The following is a 26,043-nucleotide window of genomic DNA, read 5'->3' as shown; positions in this document are numbered from 1 at the left end:
TTTTGACTGCTGCAAAAGTTTCCTGTGAACAATGGACCAAGCTGTGGCATTGTTTTTTGATGGGCCACGTTAACAACTCCATCACTGAACTGAATCCTTCTCACCTTCAGCATCATCTATTTTGCCGACCTGATTGCATAAAGAACAATGAGAGTACTACAAGGCCACTATCTCCCACCTCATTGCTGTTGATGCTCCAGCTGCCAGAGAGTTGAACACCTCCTTCAGCCAATGCCGTCAGCCTCCTCTGGAGCTGTCTGGGTTTCCAGGGAGTCCCCACTGCAGTAGGTTCCTGTTGGCAGCCTTAGCCAGCATGCGATCTGGCTCCAAACATCAATTCTGGATGGTCTGGCAGGTATTGCCAACTTGTGGAAGTACAAAAATGCTTGAGACAAAATGGGTGCCACAGACATGGCTCTGAACCTAGTGAAATTTATCCCACTGTTTCCTGCCCACACTCGCTGAAATTAATTTAATTCACAAACCAAATCAGAGCTGTCTCTTTACTGATTGCCACCATGTGTTTACCTTGGCCCCAGATTCTGTTCTGCACTCAGGAGAGGTTAGTAAAAACCACGTTTTACTGCTGTAGGATTCAAAACTATAAAAGCTTAACTTCCATTGCTGCATTCCAATTTTTCTGAATGAACTGCAGGAAGCATGTTTCCTATTTGCTTGGTTTGGCTGTGTCTGACTTGTTTGATTGGAAATGACACTACACAGATTCCTTCATTTGACATTATGAAAGTTTTAAACAGTAATAAATCTTCAGATGTGATATTCACTTCTAACTGATCTGAGTGTGACAGGAACTGCTGTGTGCTCCTTTTGAATCCTGCTTCACTTGGGTATGCAGAAATAATACCTATTGAACAAAGCAGAAGCCATTAAGATCATTAAGTTCTATCTTCAGTAGAAAATATTGACCCATACAGGTGGATGTCTATTCCCACTGAACATCTTTTTGCTTTGAAGAATGAAAGATTTTCATATCTGAAGAAGTTTCAAAGTTTTTTTTCAATTGAGTGCTTTTGAGGAAGGCACATCAGTGCCTCAGGGGTTTGCAAGGGTTTGATATGACATTGAAAACCTTGGCAAATTTCTACGGATGTGTAGTGGAAAGTGTGCTTACCTTCTGCCTCATGTTCTGATAAAACCCTGCAAAAGGTAGTGGACACAGTCCACTACATCACAGGTAACTAAATCTCCCCATCATCATGAACATCTACAGTCAACACTGCTGTCGGAGAGCAGCAGCAATCATCAAGGATTCACACTACCCAGCACATGCTCCGTTTGCACTGCTGCCATCAGGCAAGAGGTATCAGTGCTGTGGGACTTGTACCACCAGGTTCAGGAACAATAGGTTCTCCTCCACCTTCATTAAACAATAGACTCAATCAGAGACTTATGTAAGAACTCTTATTTGCACTCAATTTATAAATGTTGAATATTTATTTTTTCTGTATTTCCAGTCAGTTTGTTTACATTTCTTTCCTTTTAAAATATTTGTATTGAATTTAACATATAAATCATGCATACAAAGTCCTCTAATAAAAGAACAGGTCATGTTATATACATATCACAAATTAAAATAAATGTGAATCATAAAACCTATCTATATTTGTTTATTTAACATTTCTTAAAAATAATTCTCAGTAGAAACCAAGTAAACCACATTAGACAGTCCCTTTGTCTCAACAAAGGGTATGTTCTGTCTAATTTAATGATATAATTTATGACCCATATTAACATGCTAATCTATTAAAAGAAAAAAAAAGAAATAAAAAAGAAAAAAAAATTCTAAAACAAAATCTAATCTCTCCCCCTCCCTCTAATCAAGGTTACTTGGTAGAAAAGGATGTAAAGATATGGATCAAATAGTGACCTTCAGAAATTAGACAGAGAATCACTGGAACATCCAAACATCTTAATTCTTCCAATCTTGATAGTATTCTATGAATAAGCCCCACATCTTTTCAAATTGAAACTTTCTATTTTTAATATTGTATCTAATTTTCTTCAAGCTTAGAAAGGACATTACATCATGTAATCATTGTTTAAGAGTAGATGAAGAGTCATCTTTCCATTTCAATAAAATTGCTTATCTGGATATCAACATGATAAAACTCGAAACATTCTCCTCGGATGTGAACAAAGGCAGATCCGGTTCACGAGAAAAATCAATCAAGGCAATTAAAGGGCATAGTTCTATTTTGATCTTAAAAATCGTTGATGAAGTTGGGAAAGTGTTTTCACAAAAATCTTCCTAATTTGGGGAATTCCCAAAACATATGAATCAAAAATTTTACACTTCTCATAATAATAAGATAATCTGAGCTTGGTATTATATGTACCAACTTAAATTGTAATAAACATTCCCTTGCACGAAATGAGGAATCACTAATCAGCCTAAGAGTAGAGGAGCAATCTTCATCTGAAAATATTATACTCAAATCATGTTCCCAATCATTTTTAATCCTAGCCTTTAAGGTTGATCTAAAATCCAATAAATTGTTTTTTTATCGTTTTTCTCTTGCTAGCCCCATTATAGATAATCATCTTTATCAGCCATTTGCGTTAGACGCAGGCTTTAAGGAATGGTATAGATTAGGTATCAAAAGTTATTAAGATCTTTCTGCTTGAGATAACTTTGTCTCTTTTGAACAATTGTCAGCTAAATTTAATCTTTCTAATAGACATTATTTTAGATATTTACAAGTTAGGCATTTTGTTCAGTCCAAACTTTCTGATTTTCCTCAAATCTTAAATTCTAATATTCTTGATTTATTCTTTAACTTACAGTTCATTCCCAGTGGATTAATATTTCAAAAAAAGGTATCTCTCTCTTAACTGAACATATTTCATCAGCTTTCTATCACTGAGGATTCCACAGATTCACCACTTTGTGGAAGAAGAATCTTCTCCTTATTTTTAATTTTTTTTAAATTTTTGAGACACAGGATGGTCACAGGCCCTTTTAGGCCACAAGCTCATGCTGCCCAAATGCACCAATTAACCTACAAACCCCATATTTTTGTTTTGGAGGGTGGGAAGAAACTGGGACACCCAGAGGTACAAATTCCTTACAGACAACGCCAAGTTTCGAACCTGGGACACTGGTGCTGTAATGGCATTGTGCCGACTGCTATGCTATGCTAACCGTGCCCCCTTACATACTGCAGATCTTAAATTGCTTACCCCTTACGTCTGACCCTTCTCATAAATTCTGCATCATCATATGGGTTGGCACAACATCGAGGGCTGAAGGGTATGTTCTGTGCTGTATTTTTCTATGTTCTATGTTTATCTTCTGACTAAAATTCTGCATGATTCCTCCTCATCCTTCTGCACTCCAGCAAATTAGAACCTACTTTGCTCTCTCTTCATTCATCAGGCCTGCCATCACAGGAATTTGTCAGGCAAACCTTCACTAAACTCCCACCAGAGCAACAACTTCCTTCTCTGGATGAAGCAGAAATGCCACAAAATACTCGAGATGCAGTCTTGCCGAAGTCTTTGACAATTGCTGTGAGACTCCTCGTTCTTGAAATCTTTCTTGATGTGGATTAGCATATCATTTGCACGCTTAATCATCTACAGCACCGACTTGCTTATGTTCAAGAAACTGGTACCCAGGTCTCATTGAATCTTGCCCTTTCCAAGGCTATTGCAACTGAGATAATAATCTAGCTTACCGTAATGCCCACAAAGTGAACAATCTCACATTTACCTACATTCTTTTCAATCTGCCCACTCCTGCAAGATGTCCAAATGTACATGGAGCTTCTCCATGTTCCCCTCAAAGGAAAAGTAAGCCGAGTGCTTTATGTCTTCCACAGAGATATTGCATTTAGTTCCCTCTTCAAAACCACTCATACACCATGAATAGCTGGGTCACAACAATGATTCATTAAGCTTTGATTTCTCTGGATGAAGGGTTTTATGAGCTCAGGGATGCACTTGTGGCCAGCAGATCTAGCTTGTCCAGAGGGTGGGGCTTCCTGGCAGTGACCCTTCCAAAAGCATTTTTCCAGGGTCGCCTACAACACACATCTGGTCTAGACTCTCTCTGGAATCAAATGGCTGGATCTGTGCGAATGCCCAAAAGCTAAGCAAGCTGAGAAAATCCTTTCATAGCTTTAATGATATTGTGCCATGCAATCTGCTTCTGAATGCTGCAAATGGTTTTAAGAAATTATTAACCCCAAGGCTCATTTTAATATTGGTTTACAGGAAATGGCAGTCCTAACTGGTAATTCTTCATGTAGATTAATCTTAGTTTGAATGCAACACTTGGACAAGAGTTTTTTGATGGAGTGCTGGAGGGGCCCCACTGAAATAATATGCTTTGGCAAGAGGGATACACTTCAATATAATCTGCCAAATGGAGAAGCCTTTCTTTACAAAACTGGAATTCAATGGGTTTAATATGAAGCCAGTAAACCCCTTAGACTGACACGTTGCATTTGACTGGTTCTTCTTCCCTATGACCATGGCTAAGCAATGTGAACCCCTCCTCCATTGCCAATGAAGAGGCTAAATAAAGCACTAAGTTTTGTGAACAGTTCAAGGGCTTATTGCAAAAAGAAAGGAGTATGTTTAAAACATCTCAGCCATTTAACAATGTTATCCTCCCTGAGGGTCAGCCCTGACCAGGTCTTCCTGAGCCAGACCATAATTTATAACTTCTCCTCACTACTTCCCTCATTCCTTCCCTTTCTTGACTAAAGCCCCTCTCTGCCTCAGCCAACTTTAAGACAAGAGTGGGGGGGGGGGGGGGGGAGGGACTAAAACCTGTCCAAATCTGTTAAGACTGCTTCCCCTCCTCACGATGCCTCTCATTGAGGGGGATAGAGAGAGTAAATACCACTAGGTTTTTTCCACTGAGGGTAGGTGAGATACACACCAGAGGATATGGGTGAAAGGGGAAATTTTAGGGGGAACTTCTTCACACAGAGAGTAGTGGGAGTGTGGAATGAACTTCCGGCTAAAGAGGTGAATACAGGCTCAATTTGAACATTTGAGAAAAATTTGGACAGGTATGTGGATGGGATGGGCAAGGAGGGATATCAGCTGTGGACAGGTCAGTGGAACAAGGCAAGATAGTTCAGGACAAACTAGAAGGGATGAAAGGCCTGTTTCTGTCCTGCGGTTCTATAGTTCTAATCCTCGGGGTCCAAGCAGGTGAAAAATGACTCCAATGTGATGGTTTATTAACCAATCATCTTCAGTCAATCTGGAGGAAGGCTAAATTTGTGTCCTCAACACATGGAATAGTTCAATGCTACGAGAATGAATAGGATAAATTTCTTTTAGTAACACAGACACTGCATTTGGTTCAGGGAATCTGAATCTTGTGCCGACAAAGTAGGTGCCATTAATGGATGCCGAAATTGAAGAAGTCTCTCATAATCGGTTTTGGGAACAATTCTGTGAGAAACAGAAGTACCTTCACAGATTTCGCTCGAGACAAAAATTGAGAACAAAGAACATTTATTGTACAACAATGCAAAGTTGGGTGCTTCCCCTTACCCTGGGAATACACACACATACTGGGGCTCACCCAACTTTTATACAGTTCATTTCAGTGTAGAGGTACCTTCCCCCCATTAACATTCTTCTGCCTCCTGGATTGGTTTGGCATTTGGTAATTCTGTCTGCCTACGTGCAGTTTCTGTAAACTTGAAAGACCATGGGGTATCCTATCTGGGTCCCATCATGTCATTGTCCTTATTCATGAATCTGCCTTTGTCCTTATTCACATATCTCAACCCTAGGACTTACTAATGCAGAACTTGCTAATTCTTTCTATCACTATAAGATCCTTGCCGTGGCCAAGCGAGCTGGGACGTGGCAGCGAGGTCCTTGGGTCGTAGGTTTTATATTGAGTGGCCTTCTCCTATGCAGGTTTCTTACCCGGGTTGGAGGGGCCTGCCTCCCCTCCTAGGTCGGACTATACCTGGTCGCAATCCAACCTGTCAATGGTGGTTGGGGCCTCCGAACGCCATAAATAGAATCGTACCTAGTGTCGCTGAAAATGTTCTCCCAGAATCACAGTGCGGCTTTCGCGCAAAAAGAGGAACTACTGACATGGTCTTTGCCCTCAGACAGCTCCAAGAAAAGTGCAGAGAACAAAACAAAGGACTCTACATCACCTTTGTTGACCTCACCAAAGCCTTCGACACCGTGAGTAGGAAAGGGCTTTGGCAAATACTAGAGTGCCTTGGATGCCCCCCAAAGTTCCTCAACATGGTTATCCAACTGCACGAAAAGCAACAAGGTCGGTCAGATACAGCAATGAGCTCTCTGAACCCTTCTCCATTAACAATGGTGTGAAGCAAGGCTGCGTCCTCGTCAACCCTATGTCAATATATTATTAGCATGAATTCGTCTGACACTAAAGACACTTTTACTTCCGTTCGACTGATGACAGTAGTCAATAGTTTATCTAAAGGACTGTTAACTTGATGAGCACTGAATGACAACTCTGTATCGAGCACGATGACTAGTGCCCATGGCTGAGGCATGCAGTCATCAGATCAGACTTGACTTACTCTTTACTGGAAGCCGATATGTTTGGGCCCTAGTAGATGCACTCTTCAGATGCGTCTCGTTCAGAGGCGACAATGTGCCTGCATTCTGATGGATGTCCCCGATAAAGTCCTTAGCGCCGTCAACCATGATGACCTACCATCATCGTCGTCATTATGGACAACAATAACGGAACGGTTCAACCAGTTTACCTATCTCGGCGCACCATTTCATCGGGGTGCAAGGTCGACAAAGAGATAGACAACAGACTCTAGGAAATAGCGCTCTTGGAAAAACTACACAAAAGAGTAGGATTATACAGATCTCATTGTTATACAGGGTTTACAAGATTAGTGTATACAGATCATTGTGGTCCTCTCCTGAATCACGGATGGTCACCTACGGAACGGCTCCTAGAACGCTTCCACCAATGTTGACTCCGCTCTCAACATTCATTGGAGCGACTTCATCACCAAAATCGAAGTACTTGAGATGGCAGAGGCCGACAGCATCGAATCCACGCTGTAGCTGCGATCGATCGCTGACTGCGTGGGCTAGGTCAGTTCTCCAGAATGAGGAGGACCATCGCCTTCCAAGATCGTGTTATAGCTGAGCTCTTCCACTGGGCCTCCGTGTGACAGAGAGGTGCACCAAGAAGAGAGTACAAGGTGGCTTAAAGAAATCTCTTGGTGCCTGCCACATTGACCACCGCCAGTGGGCTGATATCGCCTCAAACCGTGCATCTTGGCACCCCACAGTTCGGCGGGCAGCAACCTCCTTTGAAGAAGACCGCAGAGCCCACCTCACTGACAAAAGGCAAATGAGGAAAAACCCAACACCCAACCCCAACCAACAAATTTTCCCCTGCAACCGCTGCAACCGTGTCTGCCTGTCCCGCATCGGACTTGTCAGCCACAAACGAGCCTGCAGCTGACGTGGACATTACCCCTCCATAAATCTTCGTCTGCGAAGCCAAGCCAAAGAAGAAAAAAGATAAGACCCTTATTCTATTATACTTGCGTAACCCTTCCTCACACTCTTATCAGAATTCATCCTTATCGGAATTCATCCCTACTCAGAACTTACTTAACTTCCTCTAATCTAGTCTAATATTCCTTATTTCATTCATACTAACTTTACTTCCTATATTCCGTTATCTCTCACAATTCCAAATTCATATAATATGTGGAATCAACTTCAACCTGTTGCATTATTCAGGGGGAGGTTTCTCAACGATGAAGAGTCCATGCAGGAATAACATTCACTTAGTTTACGCCTGAAAGCCAGAAACTGAAGTTAAAATTCCATAGCATGTTTATCGTTTTAAAAGTACTTCACCTGGCCTATTTTGGTTTGGATGCTTTGGTGGAGCACACACAATGAGCTCTTTAAGTGTAACAGGCCAAGTACACCAGAGGAAAACATCAAGCATTCACAGGTTCTAAAAATATCGTGCTGCAGCAGTTCATTTACATTTTTTGGGGGCATGTTTATCTTCAGTCAAGAGACAGGACAGCAACTGCTCCTGGTCATATTTCCATAGATACATAATTTAACTCATGTCATTGGTGAGGTCTGCCAAAACTGAGAGTAAATCTGTGGTCCATTGGGCTAAACAGTCTGTTGATGTAAAATGTTTCTGGCTTTCCTTTGCAGTTCAGCCCAACACTTGGCTCATGTTTGGATAAGTATTTTCAGACTACAACCTCAGGGCTGTCTGTATTCACCACCACATCATTTGTAATATGGCCACAGTCAGTGATGGACAGCATCCAATTTGCCTGTCAGCCTTCAAACTGCATCTTTTTCTACAGCATTACTTGTCCCCTATCACTTCCTTAATAATGGTCATCAATTAGACAGCACTCAGAGTACAGTAAGCTCTTGGAGAATCCACTGTGAAAAGGATGCAGAAGCGTCAAAAAGAGTGCTGAAAGGAGTTCAAAATATTTGAAAGAACTGAGAGGGAAAATCTGATTTTCTGGAAAATTAGGGCATGAATTGCAACACAGCCCAGGACATCACAGACAAAACCCTCCCCACCATGGAGAAAATCTACAGGGAACATTGCCATTGGAGAGGAGCAGCAATCATCCACACCACCCAACATGCACTCTGTTCTCGCTGCTTCCATCAGGAAAGAGGTACAGGTGCCACAAGACTCGCACCAACAGGTTCAGGAACTGCTGCTACCCCTCCACCATCAGATTCCTCAACAACTGTTACGAGCCCAGATGACTCCAAAAACCAGCTGTAATAAAAATTCACCAAGGCAATGGCTACATAAATAAAAACGATTTTTAATTTTATTTATACATAACAATAACATCAATATTTAACTTATTATTATTAACATAACCCCCCCCCTTCTAATTATAAGCGTGTGTGTATGTAATGTGTATGTGTTCAGGAAAGTTCTTTGTTTCACTGTCTAATCATTCACTTTTCATTTCTCCAAGTTCACTGGTATCAGGCAATCTTCCATACTGTTCACAGAATTTAACATTTATTATCTTCACCAGGCTCTGGTACTACTTCTCTGGAAGGTTCTTATTGGTTTCAGAGAGAGAGATTCATTGTTTGTTGGACACACACATCTTATCTCCTTCAATCAGCCACTTCAGTGTCTTGCTGAAGAAACTTTCCCCCTTGTGAGTTTTTCCAAAAGATAGCATCTTCGTCCAGGTTATGACAAAGAGTTCTTCTATTTCCCTTGTTTCTGGAGAAACACAATATCCAGCTGCATCCTCTTGTAATTGACTATAAAGGTTTAGAATAGACTGAACTCAGAACTCAAAACCCATCTTCAAATGGAGTCTTTACCAAGTCTCCCAATTTTGCAGACTTCACCTTGAACCTGCTTCAGTAAACTGACTCTCTCTCTCTCTATACAAAACCACATGATTCCACTTAGAATAGCAACCTTCAACCAGCAATTTAAACTTCTGGCACCAGTCTTAATAGCAAGAGATTTTCATTTCTTGAGGATGGACACCCATTCAAACATGTTATTCCTTTAAAGACTATAGTCCACTTCAATTCTACAACATCAGTCCAATTAACACCTACTTGTGAAGTCTTCACAGGCACTTTTAATGGTTTCTGTAAAATCACTGTAGACTTGGAGTCGCCAATTAGGCATAGCTCTTGCATTTTTAATGAGATGTCTTTTGTGAAATGTTAATGCCTCTTGTGGAATGTAAACTGAAATGTCTGTGAAGTGTGTGAAGATATATCTCATATCTTTTTAAGATATATTTTATCATAATAATATTAACTTATTCCATATCACAACAAACTCAATCAGAGACTCATTTAGGGACTCTTACTTTTGCAGTTTACTGATTTTTTTTCTCTCAGTATTGCAGTCAGTTTGTTACATTTCTTTATTTGTTTACACATGTATGTATCTTCTTGAACACAGTTTTTTGTACTGCCAATAAGTGGCAATTTCAGCCTCGCCTGCGGGAAAAAGAATCTCGGTGTTGTCTTCTTTGGCTTGGCTTCACGGACGAAGATTTATGGAGGGGGTAAAAAGTCCACGTCAGCTGCAGGCTCGTTTGTGGCTGACAAGTCCGATGCGGGACAGGCAGACACGATTGCAGCGGTTGCAAGGGAAAATTGGTTGGTTGGGGTTGGGTGTTGGGTTTTTCCTCCTTTGCCTTTTGTCAGTGAGGTGGGCTCTGCGGTCTTCTTCAAAGGAGGTTGCTGCCCGCCAAACTGTGAGGCGCCAAGATGCACGGTTTGAGGCGTTATCAGCCCACTGGCGGTGGTCAATGTGGCAGGCACCAAGAGATTTCTTTAGGCAGTCCTTGTACCTTTTCTTTGGTGCACCTCTGTCACGGTGGCCAGTGGAGAGCTCGCCATATAATACGATCTTGGGAAGGCGATGGTCCTCCATTCTGGAGACGTGACCCATCCAGCGCAGCTGGATCTTCATAAGCGTGGACTCGATGCTGTCGACCTCTGCCATCTCGAGTACTTCGACGTTAGGGGTGTAAGCGCTCCAATGGATGTTGAGGATGGAGCGGAGACAACGCTGGTGGAAGCGTTCTAGGAGCCGTAGGTGGTGCCGGTAGAGGACCCATGATTCGGAGCCGAACAGGAGTGTGGGTATGACAACGGCTCTGTATACGCTTATCTTTGTGAGGTTTTTCAGTTGGTTGTTTTTCCATACTCTTTTGTGTAGTCTTCCAAAGGCGCTATTTGCCTTGGCGAGTCTGTTGTCTATCTCATTGTCGATCCTTGCATCTGATGAAATGGTGCAGCCGAGATAGGTAAACTGGTTGACCGTTTTGAGTTTTGTGTGCCCGATGGAGATGTGGGGGGGCTGGTAGTCATGGTGGGGAGCTGGCTGATGGAGGACCCCCGTTTTCTTCAGGCTGACTTCCAGGCCAAACATTTTGGCAGTTTCCGCAAAGCAGGACGTCAAGCGCTGAAGAGCTGGCTCTGAATGGGCAACTAAAGCGGCATCATCTGCAAAGAGTAGTTCACGGACAAGTTTCTCTTGTGTCTTGGTGTGAGCTTGCAGGCGCCTCAGATTGAAGAGACTGCCATCCGTGCGGTACCGGATGTAAACAGCGTCTTCATTGTTGGGGTCTTTCATGGCTTGGTTCAGCATCATGCTGAAGAAGATTGAAAAGAGGGTTGGTGCCAGAACACAGCCTTGCTTCACGCCATTGTTAATGGAGAAGGGTTCAGAGAGCTCATTGCTGTATCTGACCCGACCTTGTTGGTTTTCGTGCAGTTGGATAATCATGTTGAGGAACTTTGGGGGACATCCGATGCGCTCTAGTATTTGCCAAAGCCCTTTCCTGCTCACGGTGTCGAAGGCTTTGGTGAGGTCAACAAAGGTGATGTAGAGTCCTTTGTTTTGTTCTCTGCACTTTTCTTGGAGCTGTCTGAGGGCAAAGACCATGTCAGTGGTTCCTCTGTTTGCGCGAAAGCCGCACTGTGATTCTGGGAGAATATTCTCGGCGATTCTCGGTGTTGTATGTGATGTTATGTATGCAATCTGACAATAAATCTGAGTTTTGAACTTTGATCTAATGTATGACCTGGAGGTTTGAGGGGGGAGAAAATGTATCCACTTCTGTGGGTTTGAGTGGGAGAAAATGTTTCTATTTGTGTGGTGACTTAAGCTCTTAAATAAGAGGGTCACCAATAGAACCAATTTGTAACTCAGGAAGAACTTTAAACAAGGAGAATGATAAGTAATGGAACTCACAACTAGAGGTATCCACCGTTATTGAACAAAAACCCAACTCAGTCAAGACCATTCTGAATTCAGACTCCGTGTGAGTTCTATTGTGCATCGGAAGCAGCATTCCTCAGACATATAAGCAAGTCCAGGCAAATTATAGTGACTTAAAAACAAAACTGAGTGAGGCTAGCTCTCCTCGTGATTATAAGGACCAGTTAAAGTGAATTGCAGAAATCTACAAGAGATGCAGGGGAAAGGAGAGAAAGATACTGATGGAGTGAGATGATGAAGATTAGGGATCAGATGCAAACACTTCCTTATTGCAAGAGAATTCCTTTATTAAATGGGAACTTGACTCTCCCAATCAATATTATTACAGGACAGTCATTGCCCCATATAATTTCCCAACCTGCCACTTTTAAATTTAAATTTAGACATATAGCATGGTAACAGGCCATTTTGGCCCACGAGCTCGTCCCACCAAATTAATCTACAATTGGGATTGTGAATAAACAGTGGGACTTTGGGGTACAAATCCATACATCTCTCAAGGTTGTCGTACAGGTTGATAGGATAGTTAGGAAGTCCTATGAGATGTTGGGATTCATTAATAAGGGGATTGAATTCAGGAATAGATGTGTCATGTTACAACTCTACATATCTTTGGTTGAGATCACACTTCACGTATTGTGTTCAGTTCTGGTTACCTCATTATAGGAAGGATGTGGAAGCTATGTAGATGGTGCAGAGGAGATTTACCAGGATGTTCCCTGAATTGGGAAACAAGTCTTATGTGTAGGCACTTTCAGGTGGTCAAAACCCCCGATTGTAAACTCACATATTATGCCAATATGCAGCTGTCGGGAGGCCACTTGAAAGTGCAGGAGGTGCCTGCGAGGTGAACTTTGTAACCCTTCTCCAGGAGGGATAATTGTCAGAGCACTATGGTCCGCCCAACACATGAAAGCAGCTGCCTGAAAGCAGTTGCTAAGGGGATAACAATCAGCTGGCGAGCACCTGACACCCCCCTCCCCGCTGCCCCTGGCCCTTGGCGCGGGACATCAGGGCAGGGGCAGCCGGCATTGGCTGTCAGTGCGGGGATGACCCGTGCAGGATGTCCCTACACTGAAAGCCCACGCTGGCCGCCCCACAGTGTGGGGACTCATGTCGGGTTGTTGGGAGAGCTGGGCAGCACTGCCCGGCTCTCCTAGCGGCCCGACATGGGTCCCCGTGCCCACTCTCCCGATGGCCCAGCATGGGTCCCCACACCCGCTCTCCTAATGACCTGGCATGGGTCCCTGTGCCCGCTCTCCCAGTGGCCCAGCATGGGTCCCCACACCCGCTCTCCCAGCAGCCCGATGTTAGTCCCCGCATTGTGGGGCATCCGGTGCGGGTGGTCAGTGTGGGGATGTCCCGGCGGCCTGACATGGGTCATCATACTGTCGGGCAGTTGGTGCAGGCTGTCGGTGTGGCGATGTCCCACGCCGACCCCTCTGCGATGTGGGGGCTTGTGTCAGGCTGTTGGGGGGGGCGGGTGTGGGGACTCATGTCGAGCTGTTGGGGGAGTGGGTGTGGGGGCTTGTGTCAGGCTGTTGGGGGGGTGAATGTGGGGACTCATGTCGAGCTGTTGGGGGAGTGGGTGTGGGGGCTTGTGTCGGGATGTTGGGAGAGCTGGGCGGCGGTGTCAGTGTAGGGACATCCCCGTGCTGATAGCCCGCACTGGCTGTCCCAGCTCTGACAGCCAGCCAACCAAACTTGACAGCCCGAAGGGACATGAGCTGGAGTGCGCTCAGAGGCGCATCCAGTGCAGCTGTCCCTCAGGTGGCCAGCTCCGTGCTTTTAGTGCTGGCCACCTGAACGGCAATTCAAAGAGCTGCTTCTGCTTCTGCAGGCCTATTCTTGGCAGAGAATGCACCTGAAGAAGCCTAAGGTTAGCAGAGCTGGGACCTTTCTCTTGGAGCATAGAAGGGTGAGAGGAGACTTGATAGAGGTCTACAAGATTGTGAGAGGCATAGATAAGGTGGACAGTTTCCCAGGGCAGGAGCAACCAACATGAGAGGACATATGTACAAAGTTAAGGGAGTGAAGTTTAGGGGAGACATCAGGTTAAGTTTTTTTTTACACAAAGTGTTGTGGGTGCGTGGAATGCCTTGCTGGGGATGTTGGTGGAAGATGAAACATTGGGGGCATTTAAGACACACTTAGACAGACACATGGATGAAAGAAAAATAGCGGGTTACAGGATTGGGTGGTGTAGTACTTTTTTTTGGCAGGAAATATATGGGGTCAGCACAATATCGAAGGCCAAAAGGCCTCTGCACTGTGAGATATTGTCCTATGATTTATGTTATAACCCCCAGTATGTTTCAAACAGTGGGAGAAAACCAGCCCCAGAGGAAACCCACACAGACATGGGGAGAAGATACAAACACCTTTACAGATAATGCAGGATTTGAACCCCAGTCCCGATCGCTGGTGCTGTAACAGTGTGGCACTAACTGCTGAGATATCCATGCCACCTCTCAACTGCTCCTGACCTGAATGACAGGAATAGAAGCCCAGAATGCGAAGGTCAGTGGCTTGTTCCCTACATTTAAATTAATTAATTAATTAAATTTATTGAACCAACCTTGGAGCACAATCCTACTGGATTAGCCAATCCAAGCTCTGCCCATGACAAGTCTCACCCACAGTCTATCCCTGGTTCTCAACCTTTTTCTTTCCACTCACATCCCATTTTAATACTTAAATGCAGGATTAAGTCAAGCCCATTGTTTCTTCTACAGGCAGTACACCAGCCCTGTACACCAGCTTTAACTTAAATAGACCAGGTAGCTAACTCAGTGGTTCTCAATCTTTTTCTTTCCACTCACATACCACTTTAAGTAATCCCTATGCTCTGTGATTAGTAAGGGGTTGCTTAAGGTGGTATGTGTGAGTGGGAAGGTAAGGTTTAGAATCACTGTTCTAGACACATTGTTTCTGAAATATTTTACTGGACAAAAATTGTCATTGGCCCATTTCCTTTGGAGTTATAAAACCGTGTACATAACAAGTCAATTAGGTCGATTAAAACAGTGGTTTTCAACCTTTTCCTTTCCGCCCACATGCCACCCGAAGCAATCCCTTATTACTCCCAGAGCACCTATGCCATAGGGAATACTTAAATTGGTATGTGAGTGGAAAGAAAAAAGTTTGAGAACGTCTGGTCCATTCTTTTTTTTTTAAAGCTAATATTGCCAGTGGGAGGTTGAGAGGAGTCTTGAATAGAGCACGACATGGATCTGTTGGGCTGAATGGCAATTCAGCCTTATTGTATCATTATACTGTAACATTATTCCCTGCACTTTTGCTTTTATTTTTGCGCTACCTGCTGTATTATGTCTGAGCTGACTTCCCTGGAAAGCACACAAAACAAAGTTTATCCCTGTATCTCAGTACATGTGACAATAAACAGTTCAATTCAAGATTAATTCATGCTTCAAACTTAGCATCACGGAAGATCAACAGAATAGTTCAATCCAGTGGCACACATTTTGAATAGGTATGGCCCTCATACCAGTAGTAGCTGATTGCCTTCGTTACTTTGCAGAGAAGTTGTGAAAAGCAAAGTGGAATTGTATCAACCGACACAAATAGGAGTCTTGAGTAGACTGAACATGTCAAGACAGTCACTGTTAGTCTCCAAGGTGATAGATTGGCAAACAAAGTTTCAATACCTGGACAGGTCTTGGCAAAGTATGTATTACCTCAACAGTAACGCATGCCACCCCGAGACTAAACAAGACTGTAATGCTCAAAATGTGATATAATAACTCCTGTCATTGTGTCAGCAGAACGAATAAAGTGTTAAAGTGCCAAACCTATTTTAATAAATCAGTCTTTCGCGTGTTTTCATTATAAAGGTTCTAAAGTGTCATTAATTATTTCAAATTACAACCAGATAGTTTTCAAAATGTCAAAAGCAATTTCCTCCCATGCAGCCCAGGTAATTTTTTTTTACCTGCTCCAAAATAAAATGGCTTATTTGTATTTGGAAACAAAGCTCCAAAATCACTAAAATATGACTTCCATTTATATTTACAAATGACAGGCAGTAAAACATCCTGAACCAGTTGGGGTATCCCTTGTCATTGAAGAAAATTATTATTTCAAGGCATCAGTCTGGCTGAAGGGTTCTGCTCTGAAATGTTGACCGCTCCTTTGTCATACTTGAAGCTACTTGACTCACTGAGCGCCTCCAGCATGTTATGTGCTGAGGTTAAGAAAGTTGTTGAAGCAGAAGGTATCTGGATGTGCAGAGTTCAAGGACATGGAAGAGATGATGCGCATAGCATCTGGACTACTTAGGAAGCATGCGAAGGGCCATGAAGAGAATGGAAAAGATTTACTCCAAAGCTTCAGGGATGTGGGATCTCAGGGGCAAGGCTATAGAGATGCTGTTAGCTGGTTTGCGTCAGCAAAAAGAAAAGACATGGAATGAAGCGTGCCGTTCAGCTTACAGAGTATGATAGTTCATTACAATTTAACATATCTTCAATATTACTTAGAACATCACAGCATAGAACAGTCCCTTTTGCCCACAATGTTATCCTGACCTACTATATATAAACTGCCCAGCAATCTAAATCTTCCCTACCTCACATCCATAGCCTTCTATTTTTCTTGCATCCATGTGTATTGGTAAGGGTTGTGGCTGTACAGCATTGCCCCCCACCCCACCTAGTCAGAGGACACACCAGCTGCCAATCAAGGTTTGGTTCCACCCCACCCATTAGTGCATACCTTGCTGTTGGCTCCATGTAAATTACTGGACTCTCCAGCCTATCTTTACTTGGTCTTGAGCCACTGGCTGTTGTAATTGAATTAACCATCTTGGCACTGAGTCATTGGTCTCTGATAACAATCTCAGCTGGAACTTCCAGCACTACAAAGGTGCCATGTGCTGTTTGTTCTCTCTCTTTGCGAGCTTGGAACCACCCTACTTCACTCCAGGCTGAGAAATCATTGGGAAGATATGCAGTGTTAAAAGGGTTGGGAGCATCTAATTAGTGTCCCTTGTAGCATAGCACCATAATTTCACTGAGTGGTGGGGCATCGTAGTAATTTTTCCTTGATCACTGTGTACCAGTTCATTGTGTGTGTGTGTGTGTGTGTGTGTGTGTGTGTGTGTGTGTGTGTTTTGTTCCCATGCTATTTTCCCTACATTTATTACTAATTGTCCACTTTTTCTTTCCCATGGCTGCTGTAGTGTGTGTGTTGCATTAGTTACCATTTCCCACATTTGCCTTTGTAAATAAAATCCTTCCCTACCAAAACTGTGTTCAGAGTCCTTGTCTTTGAGACCTACCAAACCTGTTTCCTCACTCACAACAATGTGCCTGTCTTAACAGTCTTTTCAATGGCCCTATTGTACCACACGTGGCAATGCACTCTCTGTATAAAATCTTATTCCTGATGTCTCCACCTCACCTTATACTCTGCTACAGTGCTTATAAATCTACAGCATAGTTACAAGCTCAGCCTCTTTGGCCACAGTAATGTGTCAACCAAGCCAAAATGGTCTTCTTCCATGATCAAGTTCATCAATCATTATTATATCAATGCCATTTTCCACTGATCGAAAGCCTATGGTTACATTCCTTGCAAGCCGCAGCTATCTAGGAAATACTTTGATCCTCTGCTTCAAAGAATTTTCCTATTCATTGCTTTCTTGATCTCCTTTAAAGTCCTTTCCCATCCAGATGGACAGAATAGTTATGGTTCATATCTGAGATTTTGCCACAATCCCTTACCTCTCTCCAATTCAAGCTGCTTGGATTGAAGTGGAGTTAGAGATTTCAATGGGTGCTTAAAATAATCAAGCAAATAGTATTTAATACAAGCAAATAAGAATTTTTTTTCCCCACTGTAGGATCTCAATTTAGCTGATAATCCTTTACTTCTCCCAATTTAATTACATGCTGGGAATTATTATTAAGGCATAAAGACCAAATAGCTTAGTATTTTAAAATAAAAACAAGCATGCTTAATTATAAATATTGTCCCTGTGGGTTTTTTTGTTCTAATTTCTAGTCATATTTTCAAATGGAAACTCATTTACTAGGTTGCAACAATAGAGGTAAAATATTTTGGATAATGCTGTCCTCTTGTCAGCAAACAATTGGAGCTGATCCTGAAGAATAATTCTGCACCAGTACCCGAACCCACTTTGGGATGAAGCCAAAATCTGTTATTCAAGTCGAAATTAAGTTATGACTACAGATCTTGAGGGTCTGGCATGACTCATCCTATGAACCTAACACCTTTTTCTGTCCATTAATAACTTGAGAATTGTACTTTTCTTTAAATATGCAGCGTAGATGGATTTGAGGATGGATTGCAAACTAAAACAGGATAAAAAGCAGTGGTAAGTGTGAGTCTAATGAAGTGACAGCTAACAATGAAATTCAGGAGAAAGGAATACAAGGGCAAATCTTAATCCTAATCTCGGATGATCTCACACTGTGCAGTTTCCACTGTGTTATCAAAGGATCTCGGTTGTTAATTTGTAGGATCAGATTTTGGTTTAAAGATAAAGGTTCCATTATTGTCATGTAATACAAAATTTAGAAAGTAACAGACATGACATTCTTTAACTTTTGTCTACTGTACGGCAGACAGAGTCGCTACTTTGTCTAGCACCCCTCACAGAAACCTACAGCACCTGATGTCCTTAGGTGGCCTCCCCTGCAAGTGCTGACCAGGCCTGAGCCTGCTTAGCTTCTGAGATCCTGCAATGCCAGGCGTATTCAAAACAGTTGTAGGGCCAATAAACCTATACTTTGAGTTCAAAAGTACAGTGTAAATGGTCCATTCTAGATTGATGGCTTTGCTTGCGATCTCTCCTAAATGAAGTAAATGAAGCATAATCCATTGCAGAGAAGGGATCGGACGGAGTCAACATGGATTTACAAAAGGTAAATCGTGCTTGACAAATCTATTGGAATTCTTTGAGATGGTGACAGATAAAATAGATGGGGGAGAGCCAGTGGATGTGGTGTACCTGGACTTCCAAAAGGCCTTCGATAAGGTCCCGCATAAACGACTGGCTTCCAAAATCAAGGCTCATGGGATTGGGGCAAAGTATTGATGTGGATTGAGAACTGGCTGGCAGGTAGAAGACAGAGAGTTGGGATAAATGGCTCATTTTCTGAGTGGCAGGCGGTGACCAGTGGGGTACCACAGGGATCTGTACTGGGACCCCAGCTGTTCACAATTTACATTAATGATCAGGATGAGGGGATTGGATGTAATATCTCCAAATTTGCAGATGACACTAAGCTAGGAGGGGTTGTGTGCACGGAAGCTCCAGTGTGATTTGGATAAATTGAGGGACTGGGCAGATACATGGCAAATGCACTACAATGTGGATAAATGTGAGGTTATCCACTTTGGTAATACAAACCGGAGGGCAGATTACTATTTGAATGGCAATAGATTAAGAGATGGGGAAGTGCATAGAGACCTAGGGGTACTTGTACATCAGTCTCTGAAGGCGAACATGCAGGTACAGCAGGCGGTTAAAAAGGCAAATGGTATGTTGGCCTTCATATCAAGAGGGTTTGAGTTTAGGAACAAGGATACCTTACTGCAGCTGTACAGGGCCTTGGTGAGACCCCACCTGGAGTATTGTGTGCAGTTTTGGTCACCTTATCTAAGGAAGGATGTTCTTGCAATGGAGGAAGTGCAGAGGCGATTCACCAGGCTGATACCTGGAATGGCAGGAATGACTTATGAGGAAAGATTGCGCAAATTGGGATTGTACTCGCTGGAGTTTAGAAGATTGAGAGGGGATCTCATAGAGACATATAAAATTATGGCAGGACTGGACAGAATGCATGCAGATGGGACGTTTCCAATGATGGGAAAATCCAGAACCCGGGGCCATGGTTTGAGGATAATAGGCAAACCATTCAGGACCGAGATGAGGAGGAATTTCTTGACCCAGAGGGTGGTGAATCTGTGGAATTCATTCCCACAGAGGGCAGTAGAGGCAGGTTCATTAAATATTTTTAAGAGGGAATTAGATCTATTTCTTCAGTATAAGGGTATTAAAGGTTACGGAGAGAAGGCGGGGACGGGGTACTGAACTTTAAGATCAGCCATGATCTCGTTGAATGGCGGAGCAGGCTCGAAGGGCCGAATGACCTACTCCTGCTCCTATCTCCTATGTTTCTATGTTAAAGGTTATGGAGAGAAGGCGGGGACGGGGTACTGAACTTTAAGATCAGCCATGATCTCGTTGAATGGCGGAGCAGGCTCGAAGGGTCGAATGACCTACTCCTGCTCCTATCTTCTATGTTTCTATGTTAAAGGTTATGGAGAGAAGGCGGGGACGGGGTACTGAACTTTAAGATCAGCCATGATCTCGTTGAATGGCGGAGCAGGCTCGAAGGGTCGAATGACCTACTCCTGCTCCTATCTTCTATGTTTCTATATTTCTATGAAATAAAAATCACAAGCTGCAAAATTAAAGGCATGAACTCACTATTGCCCTCTCTACATAGTCAAAATCTACCCTAAATGCACTCACAATTCAAGCTAACTATCAGGTGAAAAATAATCTGTACAAATGGTATTTATAAGAAAACAGTTTTAGCATTTCAGAGTGGGCATTTTACCAATCTACATTAACTTTCAGTCAGGTCACTATCTCACAGAGCAATGGAAGCTTTTAATTTGACAAATGACTTTGCTTATGGCAATTGGATTCTAAATACAAGAATTCATGTGATATATCCTTTAAAAGATCAGTTGTGTAACTTATTACCATGTCTCCTGTGTCACTTTAGAGTCATGGCCAAGATGTGTTTGTGCAGTAACATTATTATTGTGACACAATGTCCCCATTTAAACTGGACTTGGACTTGCACACAATAAACTGCAATGAATGAGTTCACAAGCCATCTCACACAATGAGCGTCTGTCGAAATAGAGCCAAAAATATTTTGAAGCATTATTCATCATAGAGCAGCAGAATAAACTCACTGCTACAATTATAATGCATTTCCTATGAATTGACCTCATAATCCATTGCAGCCATAATTATGACCCCACTGATAGAATTTATTGCATGAATTTTCAATCGTACTGAAAGCCATTGTGTGGCTACCCTGCAGTTTTGGATATAGTAGATATTTATAAAGTAGCAGTGTCTGTCATGCTTCATCTACTCACTTTTTATATTCTCAAATGAATATTTTGAGGACCAAAAGCCTGATCTATGTTAAAAATCTTCAACCAGGCATTGACTAAACGTTCAATCCTCTCCCCACCCCCACCCCCCCCCCCATTCCTAGTGGCTTTTCAATATATTTTTCAATGATAATAATACATATTAAATATCCACTTACAACCACAGTCCAAGAAGAACATCATACAGTGAATCTTAAATGTCCCCTTTAGCTACTGAGGACACAGTCCAATGAACATTCTAGGATTTGTGAATACATTTCCACATTAAGGGATGAGGACGAGGCCGACATTTGTTTCATTAGACCTACTGAGAAAAGTCATTTTTGATCATTACAAAACGTAAAAGAAGAGGATGCATAATTTACAAAAGGTGAATATGCAGATACAATATGTAATAAGTGGAGTTAACAGAAAGCTTTCATTTGATTTTAGGAGGATGAATATAGAGAAACTGTGCTTTGAATATAGAGAGCATGGGTGAGACCACATTTGGAAAACAGAATATAGTATTAGGGCTCCTTATGTGGTGAGTGATGTCAATGCATTGGAATTTGGTTTAGAGGGGTTTTACTGGATTAAATATAGACAAACAGCACGGTTACAGGCCCTTTTGGCTCACGAGCCCATGCCACCCAATTACACCCAATTGACCTACAACCCCAGTTGAAGGGCGGGAGAAACCAGAGTCCCCAAGGAAAACCCATGCAGACACGGGGAGAATGAACAGAATCTTTACAGTCAGCGTGCGATTCAAATCCTGGTCCCGCACTGGCACCATAACTGCGCTGGACTAACCGCTACGCCATCCATGCTCCCACATGTGGATTTTCTCCAATATTCCAGTTTCCTCCCACATCCCAAACGTTTTCATGCTGTAAGCCTTCTGTGACACTATAACAATAAATGTTTTCTCCATGATTGGCAAGAGAAATTCCATAGCATTATGTCTTTTATATATTTTATTTAATGTTTTTCCATACACATATTACTATATTAAATCTTGATTTCTACATGTTCCAGAAAGAAAGCAAATTAAAAATTACATAAATTATGGTATTTACCTCCCCCTACCAATCCCCCCTCAAAATAACCAACATAAAAAGTATAATATAGTTAAATAAATTAAAAAAGAAAAAGAAAACGATAATTTTCAAGATTGCACATCGGGATGTCGCCTAACACACGTTTAAAAAAAATTAATTGACATTGTTCACAGGAGATTCTCACAGTTCCAGAGACAAAGGAAGGACAACTTTACAAATTTAAACCTAATATTTGGGTGTAAGGGCACCAAATTTGCAAAAACATAGAATATTTATTCCTCAAACTACATGTAATTTTTACCAAGGCAATACAACTTTGAATTTCTGCGTTCCATCTTACCACAACAAAACATTTATCTGATTTCCAAGTAACTGCAATATATTTCCTCACCACCATTAATGTGACTTTAACAACTTCCAATAGATATATTGATAATTTTAGTTTACGTCTTGTTCCTTCAATATTTCCTAATAAAAATAAATCTGGATTTTGTGGAAATACAACACCTGTAACTTGTTCCAAATAATTCCCTAAATTCACCCAAAAAAGGTCTTACCTTGGGACAAGACCAAGTTGAATGCACCTCAGTTTCTATATGATTCAAGATTCTTTTATTGTCATATAACAAAATAGAAAATGTAATATTACACAAAATTTCCTTTTGTCGACTGTAAGGTTGATAAAGATTTGCCATCAGCAGAAATTGCCTGGCACCCCTTATCTGTGAATTAGACAAGATAAGAATCCCACATAACGCTGAACAGCCCTTTAGAAGTAGAACCACTTGGGCAAAATTCATGAAGCACCTGTGGAATTTATTTAATAAATTGCCATCTTCAAGAGAGTATAAAATCAGAGACGAGAGAAGAAAATCAATGCTTTAGTCATTCAAATTGTTAATTCTTTAATTGAGTTATTGTTGAAAAAAATTTATAATGTGACAATTACCATAATTGTGCAGAAATTAATAGTGCAGTATTACTTCATTAATCACGATACAATAGCGACTTTCAACGGTTTAAGATAGCTGTAAATGTGAAAGTCATGTGAACAGGGTCTGAGGAGTTATAATATTTTTAAGGCCCTAATCTCAGCCAGTTCAGAAGAGAACTATGCTCCATTTCCCTCTCATATACCATGGGAAAGAAAGTACAGAATTTAAAATTTGAAAGTTCTCTCTGTCATTGATCAGAATCTCCTGAAATCACAGGAAGTAATGATACCATAGTAGCCTCATAATCTCTCTGCTGGCTCTCTGAAAGAAATGTCTATTTGCATCTCTCCATATAACCTGATTTTAAATTAAATTTAAATTTATTTACAACCCAGTGGAAGCTGATTCCAGCTATTGAAATGTCTGCTGCCCAATTACACCCAATTAATCACCAACACTTTACCTTTTGAAGGGTGGGTGAAAACTGAATTACCCAGAGAAAACCCATGCAGGTCATTGGGGGAAAGTACAAACTCCTTCCAGACAGCGCTGGGTTCAAACCCAGGCTGCAGGCACAGTATTATCATCGAGCTAACCGTTTTGCTAACTGTGTCATCACTTATGCATGTTTTCTTTTCAGTTATTGATCCAATTGCTTTTTGCCAGTTAGTATTGTTTCAATTATATTCTAAAAATCTCTTCTTTGGCTTGGCTTCGCGGACAAAGATTTATGGAGGGAGTAAAAGTCCACGTCAGCTGCAGGCTCGATTGTGGGACAGGCAGACACCGTTTCAGCGGTTGCAGGGGAAAATTGGTTGGTTGGGGTTGGGTGTTGGGTTTTTCCTCCTTTGTCTTTTGTCAGTGAGGTGGGCTCTGCGGTCTTCTTCAAAGGAGGTTGCTGCCCGCCGAACTGTGAGGTGCCAAGATGCACGGTTTGAGGCAATATCAGCCCATTGGCGGTGGTCAATGTGGCAGGCACCAAGAGATTTCTTTAGGCAGTCCTTGTACCTCTTCTTTGGTGCACCTCTGTCACGGTGGCCAGTGGAGAGCTCGCCATATAACACGATCTTGGGAAGGTGATGGTCCTCCATTCTGGAGACGTGACCCACCCAGCGCAGCTGGTCCTTCAGCAGTGTGGACTCGATGCTGTCGGCCTCTGCCGATGTTAGGGATGAAGTCGCTCCAATGAATTTTGAGGATGGAGCGGAGACAACGCTGGTGGAAGCGTTCTAGGAGCCGTAGGTGATGCCGGTAGAGGACCCATGATTCGGAGCCGAACAGGAGTGTAGGTATGACAACGGCTCTGTATACGCTAATCTTTGTGAGGCTTTTCAGTTGGTTGTTTTTCCAGAATCTTTTGTGTAGTCTTCCAAAGGCACTATTTGCCTTGGAGAGTCTGTTGTCTATCTTGTTGTCGATCCTTGCATCTGATGAAATGGTGCAGCCGAGATAGGTAAACTGGTTGACCGTTTTGAGTTTTGTGTGCCCGATGGAGATGTGGGGGGGCTGGTAGTCATGGTGGGGAGCTGGCTGATGGAGGACCTCCGTTTTCTTCAGGCTGACTTCCAGGCCAAACATTTTGGCAGTTTCCGCAAAACAGGACGTCAGGCGCTGAAGAGCTGGCTCTGAATGGGCAACTAAAGTGGCATCGTCTGCAAAGAGTAGTTCATGGACAAGTTTTTCTTGTGTCTTGGTGTGAGCTTGCAGGCGCCTCAGATTGAAGAGACTGCCATCCGTGCAGTACCGGATGTAAAGAGCGTCTTCACTGTTGAGGTCTTTCATGGCTTGGTTCAGCATCATGCTGAAGAAGATTGAAAAGAGGGTTGGTGCGAGAACACAGCCTTGCTTCACACCATTGTTAATGGAGAAGGGTTCAGAGAGCTCACTGCTGTATCTGACCCGACCTTGTTGGTTTTCGTGCAGTTGGATAACCATGTTGAGGAACTTTGGGGGGCATCCGATGCGCTCTAGTATTTGCCAAAGCAAAGCAGCAGGTATGGATGGAATCCCTCCAGAGGTCTGGAAGGCTGGCGGCAAAACTCTGCATGTCAAACTGCATGGGTTTTTCAAGCTTTGTTGGGACCAAGGAAAACTGCCTCAGGACCTTCGTGATGCCATCATCATCACCCTGTACAAAAACAAAGGCGAGAAATCAGACTGCTCAAACTACAGGGGAATCACGCTGCTCTCCATTGCAGGTAAAATCTTCGCTAGGATTCTCCTAAATAGAATAATACCTAGTGTCGCTGAGAATATTCTCCCAGAATCACAGTGCGGCTTTCGCGCAAACAGAGGAACTACTGACATGGTCTTTGCCCTCAGACAGCTCCAAGAAAAGTGCAGAAAACAAAACAAAGGACTCTACATCACCTTTGTTGACCTCATCAAAGCCTTCGACACCGTGAGCAGGAAAGGGCTTTGGCAAATTCTAAAAATAGCAGTGCAGAAAGCAAACAATGGTTTTCTCTTCACCCATCTTTTCCATTTTAACTCAAACCTGTGACTTCTGATTACCACTCTTCTGCCACTGGAAGTAAGTACTTTTTATTTATCTATTATGTAAAATTGCATGTTGACGAAGCCAAATGCAAAGCTGGCATTCATTTCAAGAAGAATAGCATGTAAGAGAAGGGATGTGATGTTGAGGCTTTATAGGGCACTGGTGAAACCTCTCTTGGAGCAGTGTGAGCAGTTTTTGGCTCCTCATTTAAGAAAAGATGTGCTGATATTTGAGAGGGTTCAGAGGAAGTTCGCCAAGATGATTCCGGGAATGAAAAGATTATCATATGAGGAGGTTTGACAGCCCTTGGCCTGTACTCTTTGGAATTTAGGAGCATGAGGGGGGGATCTCAATGAAACATTTTGAATGTTGATAGGAATGGAGAGAATAGACGTAAAAAGGGTTACTTCCCATGGTGGGAGAGTTGAGGACAAAAGGGCACAACTTCGGATTAAATGGCGTCCGCTTAAAACAGAGATGCGGAGGAATTTCTTTAACCAGAGTGTGGTAAATCTGTGGAATTTGTTGCCACAGGTGGTTGTGGAGGGCAAATTATTGGGTATATTAAAAACAGAGATTGATAGGTTCTTG

The sequence above is a fragment of the Narcine bancroftii genome, chromosome 3 (genome assembly GCF_036971445.1).
Source record: "Narcine bancroftii isolate sNarBan1 chromosome 3, sNarBan1.hap1, whole genome shotgun sequence".
NCBI classification, from domain to species: domain Eukaryota; kingdom Metazoa; phylum Chordata; class Chondrichthyes; order Torpediniformes; family Narcinidae; genus Narcine; species Narcine bancroftii.
The sequence above is the reverse complement of the archived record's forward strand: the minus strand, read 5'-3'. Positions refer to the sequence as shown.